Genomic DNA, 13738 nt, shown 5'->3' with positions numbered 1-13738 from the left:
AGAGCTGAATTACACAAGTTTTACGATCCCCTTGGGGTTGTAAAGCAGGATGCAATTCCATTTCCCTTGCCATGCAAATATGTACATGCCATGGAGTATGAGGGATTCCCAGGGAATCCCACTATCAGGCCACAATCTTGAGTAGGCCGCCCCAAAGGGACCCTTGACCAAAGGGAACCCACACAGGGACCCCTATAATAGGGAGAAACCACAGTGAAATCACACACTTGAGTGACTGGAGTGCACTTAGTGCTTGGAATACACTTAACTCTCTTTGATGTGGTCAGTGTTTACAAACATTGGGGTTTCACCACTTAAGACACGGAACCGTGAAGGGAAATGAAAGAATCAAAGCTGCACGTGTTTTGTGGAAGCTTACAATCACAGGCCACTACTAGAAAACTATGAATGTAGAATGACTTGCAGCTATTGAATCTGTGGGAACCAGAGGCAGGTCACAGCTGCTCTCCTTAGAGGAATGGACATGTGAGACTACAAGGTAAGTGTTAAAGCAGTAACACCTCTCACTGTCCCTGTCTGTGCTGTTCTCTAGCTTTCCTAGGGTGGAAGGGATGTCCATTGGGGGGGGGGGGGGGAGGTCTGTGTGGGGGAGGAGTCTCTTTAGGCAGTGGGTCCCTGTGGGAGGGTCTTCCTATCACAGGGGTCCCTGTGGGGGTGTGTGCCGGGGGGGATCGGATCTGGTAGAGAAAGAGTGAGCAGACAATGCATTTTTGGGGGTATGGCCCCCGGATGGACTCAGATGGTGTCTACCAGTATGACCCTGGTGTGGTGGACCTCGCACTGTGCCGATGGGGCAACGGTTGTCCACTGTGAGGCCCAGCATGTCAGGGCCATACTAGTGGGATCACATACAAGTGATCTGTGCCCATATGATTTTCAGCCACAGGGCCCGGGGAATCACAGGAGGCTAGAGCATAGGCTGCGTCATTCAGACCCATTTGCATTTATTTGCATCCTCCCATCGGCAAGCATCATGGAACTTTCTCGCCGCCAGCAGAGGGTTGGAGAATGTCGTTTGGGATCGGCGCAGATCACGATTTACCCCCGACGTCCGATTCTCCATCCCATTGGGGAAGGCATTGCGGTCATCGCGCGATGGAGAATCCCACCTGAGTCTTTGAGTTTGACAACTTCTACTAACAAAGTAGTGTGGGGTGAGCACAGTGAAACAAACAGGAAACACTATTGTGTATTAACAAGGGTTAAACACACAGGCTGATGTGAGTCAATGATTCTGCCTCCCATAACCACAGGAGAATCTTAATGCCAGGTTTGCCAAGTCACATTAATAACAGCAGAATTAGCAGAATGGGTGGTCTGGATCTAGATCTATTCAGCAACCATTTTAGCAGCTGTCCCGGTTTCTGAGACGGTTCTTTCACATTATTCCCATTTGGGCTGTCTCTCTTGACTCCTCCCCTTTCTGTCACCCAATGATGCCACTTTTCCTCCATTTTGGCTACATTTGGTATCCAGGCCATATTCCAAACCATCATTATTCCTCTGTCCTCCTACACTCTTGTTGCGATTTCATAGAATCGTAGAAAGGTAACAGCACCAAGGAGGCCATTCGGACCATCATGGCTGTACTGGCTTTCTGCATGAGCAATGCAGCTACTGAAAAAAATGAAATGAAAATCGCTTATTGTCACAAGTAGGCTTCAAATGAAGTTACTGTGAAAAGCCCCTAGTCGCCGCATTCCGGCGCCTGTTCGGGGAGGCTGGTACGGGAATTGAACCTGCACTCTGGCTGTCTTGGTCTGCTTTAAAATCCAGCTATTTAGCCCTGTGCTAAACCAGCCCCATACTATCACTCTACCTTTGCTCCGTAGTCAAGTAATGATCCAATTCCTTTTTGGGAGCCACGATTCAATATGCCTCTGCACACTCACAGATCCAAACCTCTCACTGTATTAAATGTTTTTCAGGTTTGAATCTCCTTTGGACAACCCACAACTATCCTTTATGCCTCTCTTGGTATTCTCCTTACCAGCAACAAATTCAACAGATCATTAAGGCTGATGTCTCCTCCTTTGCCACTTTCCCGCCCAGCCGGATGCTAACTTCACCACCCACTTTCAACTCCTGCTCAATGCTATCTTGGATTTTGCCAGCATACAAATGATCAACATTCTTCTCTGCACTCCCTTCGAAGTCCCTGATCACTAATGACAAGTCCATTGCCATTTGTGCTTTATTATGGATGATTGCATCAACATCTTGGTTTCAACTGAAAATTGCCCATGGGTGGTGATATTTTGCCGTTGCCGACTATCCCTTCTACCATTTGCATTATCCAAACTGTTGTTATGTCAGTATCCACCTCTCTCTCTTCAGGCATTTTCCCACCTCTTCAGGCATTGGCATAGGAGGTTCCATGGGTCCAGCAAGTAGGTCTTAATGAGAGTTAAGTGCTTTCCAATCACTTCCCTTCACACTTGAGTGATTTTGAAGTAGTCAGCTAGAAATCAACAGCACTTAACTCTCTTTGAAGTTGTTGGTGTTTATAAACATTGTCATTAGAACACTTCAGAGTTACTCAGTTCTGAAGGAAGATGAATGAAGCCAGGCTGACTGCTGTGCGTTATGTGGAAGCTATCAATTACAGCCTAGTAATGGGAATGAATGAATGGCTTGCAGCTCAAGGATCCTGAGGGGTTTAAACACAGCTGCCTGGTTTCTCTTTCCCCTACTTGGCATGTAGTGCTTTCTCTGTCTGAGCCAGCAGGTGTATGCCCACGTGAGTGTTACAACAGTAATTATTTTCATTGCCTCTGTCTGGACTGCTCTCTAGCTTCCAGACGGGGTCTCTTTTCTGGGGGATCCCTATATCCAGGGCATCTCTGGGTGGGACCCTTTACTTAGGGAGACTCTGAGGGGTCCCTTTATTCATGTGGGCTCCAGGGTCCCTTTATTTAGGGGGGGGGGGCTCTCTGCAGTGCGGGGTGTGTCTCGTCACCTCCGTACTTGGGAGAAGGGGAACCCTGAAATTCCAGGGGCGGGGGGCTGAATTGCAGTTCAGGGGGGGCTGAATTGCGATGTGGGGGGAGATGGCTAGCTGTGGAACCTTGCTATCAGGCTGCCTGCTCAAAATTATGGCGAGGTAGTGGGTTCCCTAAGGAATCCCTCACAATCCTCGCCATGCATGGCAAAGGATTTGGAATCGCTTCCTGATTTGCGCTCCCAGGGAATGCAATTCAGTTGTAATTTAGCTCCAGCGGGAGATGTGCGATGGGATTCTCCTGTCCTGAGACTAAGTGTTGACGGAGGTGCAGGATTCGTGGAGTTCCACAACAGTAAAACATGTGCTGGACCGATTCAGCTACTGTTAAGGGGCTAGCATGTGGATGTCACGTGGAACACAATCGATTCCAAGCTGCAGCTGCATGTACACACTTCAATCACCATACACACCATCCCAAACAACAAGATGGCAGCGAGGAGAGCGGCACAACGTTTAATGGATGCCGAGCTGGAGACCCTCTTGGAAGAAGTGGAGGAGAGGCAGTTGAGGCATCGTGAGCAACACCGTTCGGACCGGCCAATTGCACAACCTCCATAGGGCGGCCAGGGTGAGTAGGCAACACTGTGCACAGTAAGATGGCTGCCTTACAAGCCACGGCAATGGCAGTCTGTGCCTGTGCACCGCCTCAGTCCCGTGGGGGGGGGGGGGGGGGGGTCACCTCGACCACACAACCCGGTCCCTGGTCAGCCCCCCGACCCCTGGCCCTGGCAGGGCTCCCCCACCACAGCCAGCTCGGCAGCCCATGGTTGCGCCTCTCTGTGTCTTACCTCCTCTCTCTCCCTTATCAGCCTTGATGCTGGTTTCATGATTTGTAAAAGCACACGTGAACTGCACCTTTGGGAACTCGGCCCATCGGAGGCGGAGAATCGCTGAGTCCCCGGAGAATACTGTGTCGGGCCCGCTAATGATATGCAAACAGTGTTTACTCTTCATACGTTCCGGACTGCATTGATGCCACTGTTCAGGTGACTGAGAAATGCGATTTGGCGACAAATCGGCCAAATTGATTTTGGCATCGGATCCAATTCTCCGTCTAATCACACTTCCCGGTTTCCAAGTCGGCCAACGGAGAATCTGCCCATTGTCTCCCAAATGGAGAATCTCTCCCATAAAAAAATTAGTATGGAACTGGGTCTGTGCCACTGATGTCTAACTTCTAATAAAGTTGCAGGTTTTTTTAATCTTATTTAAATATAATTTTTTTTTCCTCAGGCACTGACATGATGTAACACTTAAACCTTCTCTCAGAATAAATTAACTCCAGAGATCAACAAGAATGCAGCTGTCTGATTTTAATTAAAGAATGGCATAATACGTCTGTGCACTTCCCTTCATGGTATCTGCTCAAAATAGGTCACAAATGATTATTTTTGAGACAGAGACACAGTCGGCCAAGGAGAAATGACCATTACATAAACTGATCCAAATTTCTGTCTGTTGTGAAGGTACAAGCGATGCAATGAAGCAATGATGGGTCAGCGTATTGCAATCGGCATGGGATCCTGTTACTGCTCACTCGGTTAAATCAGAACCCAATGCAATGGTTGGAACTGGTGTGAATACTGAGAAGGTCGGAACGGTTTCGATGAAGAATTGACAAGACAATGAATGGTCGAGAAGAACTTGAATTTGATAGCACCCTCCAAAGACATCCCAAAGCACTTTGCATCAAGTGAAGAGCATTTCCAATGCGGTCATTGTTATAATTGAGGGACACAGGGCAGTCACTCTGCACACAGCAAACTCCAATAATAGCAATGATCTGTTTTTGGTGGTGTTGGTTGAAGAATAAATGTTGGCCAAGTCACGAGGAGACGCCCTGCTTTTCCAATAGCACAATGGAATCTTTAACACCCACCTGATATAAGTGGGACTGTGGCTTAACTTCTCATCCGAAAGACAGTGCCGTGTGTGCAGCACTCCTTCAACACGCACTAACATTTAGCTGAGATTTGCTCAAATCTTAATGGTGGGGCTTGAATCCATGACTTTCCGATTTGGTGCTGCCTTTGAGCCAAGGTTGATGGGCAGGAATTATTTTGGTAGCAAAGGAACATGGAGATTTGTAACATTGACACTGGGACAGTTACCAAACGAGAAGCAGAGGTGTAAAGAAATCCTGGTCACGTGATAATTATAGGAAGGGGAGGGGCTAGACTGTGAGACGTACATTTGGATTGAAGTTTTTAAGGTATTAAAAGGAACTGATGATGTGGAGGGAAACTATTTCTGCTGGTTGTGGAGTCTCAATCTAGATTAAAACCACGAATAAAGTTAGGAAATATTTCCACACATAGATGGCAGTTGATGCCTACCCGATTGCTAATTTTAAAATTGAGATTGATGGATTTTAGATAACCAAAGATATTAAGGGATTTGGAGTTAGCTCAGAGCAGCCATGATCCTACTGATTAGCAGAAGGGGTTAAATTTCCTACTCCTCTTCCTGTGTATGTTATAAGTATTGTGATCCGTAGATGTCGTCCAGTAGCTGTGCAACTTTGCATACCTCAGTACTGTCATGCTGACCTAAGAAGACATTTCTGTTCTTTTCTCTGTGCTTATTGTTTTATAATCACAGAGTTAGCATTCCAGGGGTGAGTCCACCACCTGACGCAGTGTCTGACTGCAGAATTGTTTGACCGATAAAAGAAGAAGGATAAAAAGCTCCACAAGAAACAAGCCCCATTTTCTCTGAGGGCACAATCTGTGTGGGAAACAGGCAGGACTTCAATCCACATGGGTTCGATCGTTATTGCTGGAGTCCACCTCATTTGAGTAAACAGGATGTTCTTCAGATGCTGGAAATGCCTCCAATTGGAAGCTCACTGCCCTTGGAATTTGAAACATTATGCTACTTAATTAAAACAGAAAATACTGGACGATACTTTTGCTACTTAATTCAGTGCTTTGTGATGGTCTGAGCTTGTGAAAGGTGTTATACAAATGTATATTCTTGCCTTCACTGCAGGCCTTTAACACCATCCACGGCTTTAAAGGAGCAAACGTTGTAAGAAGACTATTTTGTTGGTGACCCACCACAAATATCTGCTTCATACAATGTCTGAAACATCCTTGATTTGGTGATACAAATGTGAGCAATTAATAAACACAACATTCAATAAGTTAGACATTTGGAGGACGTTGATTTTTGTGTGGTCGTCGCCAAACCTCAGGGGCTGGATTCTCCGCTCCCCGACGCCAAAATCGTGTTCGGCGACAGAGCTGAGAATCCGTTTTGATGCTCATATCGTGAGCGAATTCTCCACCCCCTGAAAAGCGGCGCACTCTAGGAGTAAGCCGTGCCGATTATCCACAGCCCCAGGTCATTGCCTGAGGCCCGCCCCGCGATACTCTGTCCCCGACTGGCCGAGTTCCCGTCGGCGTGGGACTTTCATGGTATCTCCCGTTCTGGAACCTCACGTGGCGGCTGCGACTCAGTCCGGGGCCGGCACAGTCGGGGGAGGGCCAATCTACGGGCAGGGGGGGGCCTCATTTGGGGCTGGGGCCACTGTGGCTAGGCGGTCTGGTGCGCGCGTGGGGCCGAAGGAGGGGCACTACTTTTGCGGTCCGGGTCCGCGGGCTGAGTCTGCCATGGAGCACGGTGTGGCTTAGTTTAGACTTCGCTCATAGTTGCTTCAACCAAAGTCAACAAAGTGTTCAGAGATTGACTGGGTGTTGCAGTGTCCTCAACTGGGGTACTGTCTTCCCCAGTTGTTTCTGGTATTGTCAGGTTCTCGGGAATGTTTAGGTCTTCATTTGACAGTTTGTTGCGGGACTCTCGGTTAACTCGGGGCGCAATTCAAACAAAAGATTTCTGAGGGCACGATTCTCCAGCCTCGTTGCACTCTCGTCAAGTGAAATGAGGCCGATTCGTTAGGTGAAAGTAATCTAGAGAGTCCATCAGCGTTCCCAGGGAGATTTTATTGACAATATTTTGTTGTCTATGTGTGCGCTAACAACAGTAATGCCCATCTCTCCATTCGGCTCACTGCTAGAGATGGGCATTACTGTTGTCAGCGCACACGTGTACTGTCCAAGTATTGTTGTCAATAGGTCGATTATCCATTAGCAAAGTAAATTTCCTTCCATAGGCATATTGGTAAAAATGGTTGATTCCGAAAATGGTGCCTAGAGCTTCCTTCTCCATCTGTGCATAGTTCATTTCTGCTTTGTTCAAGGGTCTTGATGCAAACACTATTGGCTTCTCTTCAGCATAGGTCATTATGTGAGAAACCACTGTTCCCAACTGATAAAGTGATGAATCGCAAGCTTGTTGCAAGGGTAACTTTGGATAAACGTATTTTAGGACCTGATGTACCATCAATTGGACTCGAGTCATGAAGAAATTCCATATATCAAGCTTTAATCAACTAGTTGTGTGCCCAGCAGTCGACTTACAGAGCAAGGCCGACTGCCGGGTCCTACGGGTTCTTATACCCCGCCTCATAGGCGGGACTACTTGCCTCTCGGCCAATGGGTGAGCAGTCACATGACTAGCCTCAACCAATCAGCAGAGAGGCACATGACCTACCTGAGCCAATGGGCAGCAAGTGCTCTGCACCAATGGCAGATAGGTACCGTAAACCTCCTAGTCATACCACCACAGGATCTCTGACTTTAGTAGTGCATCTTTAACTTGTACGAAGGCCTTCTCACACTGATCCACTCATTCCATATCCTGTTTTGACACAATAAGTTGTACAAAGGCTTGCGAACAGTTGCTGGATTAAGAACAAATCTTCCATAATAGGTTAATAAGCCCAAAAATGATCAAAGTTGATGTACTATTTGAGGTGCAGATGCCTCAGTTATGGCTTTCACTTTTGAAGGTGATTTGTGCAGTCCCTTTGCATCTTTGACATGCCCTACATAACTGATAGAAGATTTGAAGAATTCACATTTATCCTTCCGTATTCATAGTCCATAATTTTCTTGTCTCTGGAATAGAGCATCTAAATTTTGAAGATGCTGTTCTTCATTCTTTCCAATAACTAAGCTATCGTCTAAGTAGCACTGGATTCCTTCTAGGCCGCTTGAAATTTGAACCATGGCACATTGAAACGACACAAGTGCAGACATGTTGCCAAATGGAAGTCCTGAATATCTGAAAAGTCCTTTGTGTGTCATGAATGTCAAATATTGTTGTGAATCTGGGTCCACATTTATCTGGAGATAAGCCTGACTAAGGTCAACTTTACTGAAATGGTGGCCTCCAGCCAATCCAGCAAATAAATCATTAATTAAAGGCAGAGGTTTCAGTACCGGATTGATAGTGAGTTTAAAATTACCACATATTCATACCGAACCATCTTTCCTCATCGATGATATTATCGGCATGGCCCAATCACTTATATTATATTAACAGCTTCAGGATCTCGTCTTAACCATCCTCTCGAATTCTGCCTCAACGTTAGACCTAATAGCGTACAACATTGATCGAGCCTTTAAATATCTTGATTGGCTTTCGCCCTTAATTTTAAGCTTGACTGAGATCTCTTTCAAGCTTCACAGATCTACATTAATGGTATGTTTCTTGAAAATCTTCAGTTGACCTGCTTCAGACTCCGACAAGAGATACACCTCGGCCCAGTTTAGGTTTATTCTCCCCCAGTCAGTTTCTCCCCATTTGGGTTGGATGGTTGCCTTTAACAACATGCAGGAACAAATCTGCGGTCTGCCCATTCAGCTGCGCATTGATACGACCCTCAATGGAAGCATTTCCCCAATATAGGTTTTTAGTCTTATCTTTGAGGGTTTTAAGATAATATGTAGCCGTTTTTCTTTGTAAACAGTTACTGGTGCCAAGAAAACTGCTGCTCCTATGTCACTTCCATTTTCACCCATTGTCCATGCAGTAAAAGAGCGACCCAGTAGCCTGTTTGTTGCAATTGCAACGGCCAGCAAGTTCAACGATAGTTCATGATCTGACTGTGACTCTGGTCCTTTTTCACACCCTTTTTGTATTACGTGGATCCTATTCCCTCTATTTGATTTTCCATTTGACACACTTGGTTCTTGCATTTTATTGTTCTCGTTTGGAACTTGTTATTTCTTTCCCCAACACATACATTCGATGTGCCCCCTATTACCACAATTCCTGCATTTTCCATCTTTGCCCTAGCAATCTGCATGCCCACTTTTTGCAAATTGGTGGTGTCTAGTTCAGATCTCTCAGTTGTTTATGGATCCTAGTGCTCGAATTTAATTGTCAGACTTCCGTAGCTGCTAATTCCATTCAGTTCGCGACTTCTAAATCCTTATTTAAGTTTAAGTTGCTTTCTGTTAACAAACTTTTGCATAGCTTTGATTCTTAACACACACACTAGTCTATCATTGATTGCATCGTTCAAGACATTTCCAAGTTCACGGTTCTTCAAAGTAGCTACGAACTGTATGATTGATTCACCGTCTTGTTTTTTTTAAAATAATTTTTATTCAAATTTTGACATAATATCAACAACAAAAAGACAGAATTTTTTTTTTTTTACAAAGAACAGAAAGAACAGTCCCCCCCCCCCCCCCCCCCCCAGCGCACACACAGTGGAAGAGATAAACTAACACCCATCATTCCCCCAAACCATCTGCCCGTCCCTTCAATAGACAGGACAGAAACCCCCCCCCCGTGTATACACAGAAGAGGAAATGAATTAATGCCTGACATTGGCACAGAACAACTATGCCCGTCCCTTTAGTACAAAACAACAAAACATCCCCCCCCCCACCCCGCTCCCCCCGGGTTGCTGCTGCTGCTGGCCTGTTTCTATCGTTCTGCCAGGAAGTCCAGGAATGGCTGCCACCTCCTGAAAAACCCCTGCACTGATCCCCTTTGGGCAAATTTCACCTTCTCTAGCTTGAGAAACCCTGCCATGTCGTTGACCCAGGCCTCCACGCTTGTGGGCCTCGCGTCCTTCCATTGAAGAAGAATCCTCCGCCATGCTACCAGGGACGCAACGGCCAGAACATCGGCCTCTTTCGCCTCCTGCACTCCTGGCTCCTCCGCAACCCCAAATACTGAGAGCCCCAGCCCGGATTGACCCTGGATCCTACCACCCTCGACAACGTCCCTACCACGCCCTTCCAAAATTCCCCCAATGCTGGACATGCCCAGAACATATGGGCATGATTTGCTGGGCTCCCAGAGCACCTAATACACCTGTCCTCACTCCCAAAGAACCGGCTCATCCTTGTCCCGGTCATGTGAGCCCTGTGCAGCACCTTAAACTGTATGAGGCCAAGCCTCGCACAGGAAGAGGAGGAGTTCACCCTCCCCAGGGTGTCCGCCTATGTCTCCTCCTCAATCTCCTCACCCAGCTTATCCTCCCATTTACCCTTCAACTCCTCAACCGAGGCCTCGTCCATCTCCTGCATCACTTGGTACGCCGCCGAGATCCTCCCCTTCCCAACCCACACCCCCGAGCGCACCCTGTCCTGGACCCCACGCGGCGGCAGCAGAGGGAACCCCACCACATGCCGCCTGACAAACGCCCTGACCTGCATGCACCTTCTTGTTGTTTATGTTTATGGAACCTGAATCTATTGGTGATGACCAAAGGTTTAGGTGAGACGTGGCCCTGCAATATCTCTACAATCTCATCATAGGTTTTCAACCTGGTATTTCTGGTTGCACCAGACTTCACAGGAGGTTGAATGTTCCCCTCCCCCCTTCCACATTGTACTCAGGAAAGTTGGGACTACAATATCTGTCTAAATTTTATGCACTAGGACAAAATAATCGAATGTTTCAGGATATGAACGCCACCATTCATTGGTCTCATCACACAGTCCCACAGTGCCAGAAATTCCTGCCATTTTTTCTATGGAAATGGTTTACGTAAGCACAATGTGCCTCAAAATGTTTAGCACTACTTTGCTTCTTTTTTCAAACAAGGCATCCCTGAGCTCAAAGAACAAAGAACAAAGAAAAGTACAGCACAGGAACAGGCCCTTCGGCCCTCCAAGCCTGCGCCGACCATGCTGCCCGTCTAAACGAAAAGCCTCTCAACCTGTTTCCTTCTGAGTTTTGCAACACCCCTAACTCTAATCTATTGTTGCTGGGTACTTGCTACTCACAGTTCCGCCTGTACTGTTCCAGAAATTTCTGGGCAAGTGGCAAGCTTCTTTCTGGTTACGTTTCCTCCAAAATCTACATCTAAATTTCAGTTCCTTCGATGGCTGCTACCGATATTTGGCACCCCTCCGTCGCCAGCTTTGGTGTAGCTAAGCTTTGAGCTTTAGAATCCTTTACGGACATCTACACACAGATTGATGATTTTTCAATTTTTTTTTAGTTCTCTGGGAGTCTTCCAGCATGTTTCCGACCTCCTCATCGCCAGTTTTATTTGTGGTATTTATAAAGGGTAGGCTTGCAGACCACAAAGATACAAACAAACAGGAGCTTTATTGGAAAGGTGTTTACTTTACAGGCTGTTAGGATAGACTATCCATTTGCCTGTGTAAATGGCCGATGGTGCCATCAATACATCACGCAATTGGGCACTTAAAGTGACCTTGTTGCAAATAGGAACAAACATGAATACACATCAAGTACCATCAAGGAAGCCCATCTTCCAGCCTCAAAGTGTTTTGGAGATGCACCTTCTTTTTCAGGTGGTCTATCTTCTTTCTCTAATGGTGGATGAGTGATGTTGGGTGCCTTTTCAATATGGCATCCAGATATGATCACAGGATTCATGGCGTCATGCCTGGCCCACCATGGCATATGGCGCTGGACCAGCCAGTGACGCCTACATCCCATGATTGAATTTTTTATAAACCCCGGAGAAAAATCATCGGGACTTCAGAAAATATTTTTTACTTCATGTTTTTAACAGATATAATAATATTGACAATGGAAAAAAAAGTCAAGTAAGGTCCAATTGGGAAATGGGTCTTTTTGCTTTCCAATTGCCATCACAAAAACGAGTCTGTTGGCTGGAGTATGGAGGCAAGTCATATGAAGAACCCTCCAGGAATACATTGAATCACAGTTGGCAACCCTATAGACAATAAGCATGGCTGCCACTTACAATAATATCCCCCTCAGTGGTTCAGCTGCCTTCAAGGTCTTTACATCTCCAGCCTTCACTTGGAACTTACATCCTTACATTATTCCCCCCCCCCCCCCCTCCCCCACCCCCCCGAGAAAGCTTCATACAAATTCTAGTCCTCAGCTGCGTTATGGACTGCATTCTGAAACCTTGGTATTTTTCCATGTCATGGCAACTGAAATAAGTTTTATTTATCTTCTTTAAACATAGCAGCAGGGCAAGATGAGTCAACATTGAAGCCTCAGGTCATTTACTACCTGTGGGAAAACCTGTAGATCTCAAGGACAGAGGCCTTTGAGGGCGTTAGAGGCTGGCAAGGAAGAGACCATGTCCCAGCTGAAGGTCTGTCAGAACATTTGGTTTCTCTTCTCAATATTAATAAGCTAAATTAAAAGATCTTTCAACTGGTACTGACATGTAAACTATGACCCAAATTAAATCATTCTAATGCTCTTCCTGTCCGCCCCTCTTTAGATGCATCCCAGCGAAAAGACACAAGGCAAGCCTTACATAGTCTTGGCACTGCAGCACCCAACCTCATTTGGTCCATTCCTCCCAAGCTCTAGCTTAGAGATGTTTGTCTCAATTGTCACTGGGAGGCAGATGGGGACTATGGGAATGGCTGGGGGAACCGGATAATCCTCTTCGGTCCCAAAGAGCTGAACAGTCAATGGAGTCAAATTTGAAATGCCAAATACATAGCAACCAGTTTGTGGGCAGAAAGGTTCCACAAACAGCAATTTGATAACAAACGGCTAGGTATTCTTTCAATGCTGAGATGTGAGCATCGCTGGCTGGCCAGCATTTTTTGCCCATCCCGAATTGCCCTTCAGCTGAGTAGCTTGCTAAGCCATTTAAGTGTCAAACACATTGCTGCATAGAAAATGAAAATGAAAATCGAATATTGTCACAAGTAGGCTTCAAATGAAGTTACTGTGAAAAGCCCCTAGTCGCCACATTCCGGCGCCTGTTCGGGGAGGCTGGTACGGGAATTGAACCGTGCTGCTGGCCTGCTTTCAAAGTCAGCGATTTAGCCCTGTGCTAAAGCAGCCCCTACGAAATTAGACTATGTTGGTCTAGCTTAGGCGAGAACTGTGGGAGATGGAGGGGGTGTTACGCATTGAACTATGTTTATATCTGTACTTGCGTCTTTTGTTATTATAAAACCATAAATGCCTTAATAAAATGTTTTTTAAAAACAGTACATTGCCGTAGATCTGCAGTCACATGTAGGTCAGACCAGGTAAGGATGGCAGATTTCCTTCCGTTAAGGACATTCGTGAACCAGATGGGTTTTAATGATAATTGACAATGGTTAGGTGACACGGTGGCACAGTGGTTACCACTGCTACCTCACGGCATTGAGAACATGGGTTCAATCCTGGCACCGGGTCACTGGCCGTGTGGAGTTTGCACATTCTCCCCGTGTCTGTGTGGATTTCACCCCCACAACCCAAAGATGTGCCGAGTAGGTGGATTGGCCATGCTAAATTGCCACTTAATTGGGAAAAAAAGAATTGGGTATTCTAAAGTTATTTTTTTTAAAAGACAATGGTTTCATGGTCATCATTAGACTTTTAATTCCAAACTGTTATGGAATTGAAATTCTACCCTCTGTCATGGTGGGATTTGAACCAGGGTCC

The sequence above is a fragment of the Scyliorhinus canicula genome, chromosome 14, assembly GCF_902713615.1.
Source record: "Scyliorhinus canicula chromosome 14, sScyCan1.1, whole genome shotgun sequence".
Taxonomy (NCBI): Eukaryota; Metazoa; Chordata; class Chondrichthyes; order Carcharhiniformes; family Scyliorhinidae; genus Scyliorhinus; species Scyliorhinus canicula.
The sequence above is the reverse complement of the archived record's forward strand: the minus strand, read 5'-3'. Positions refer to the sequence as shown.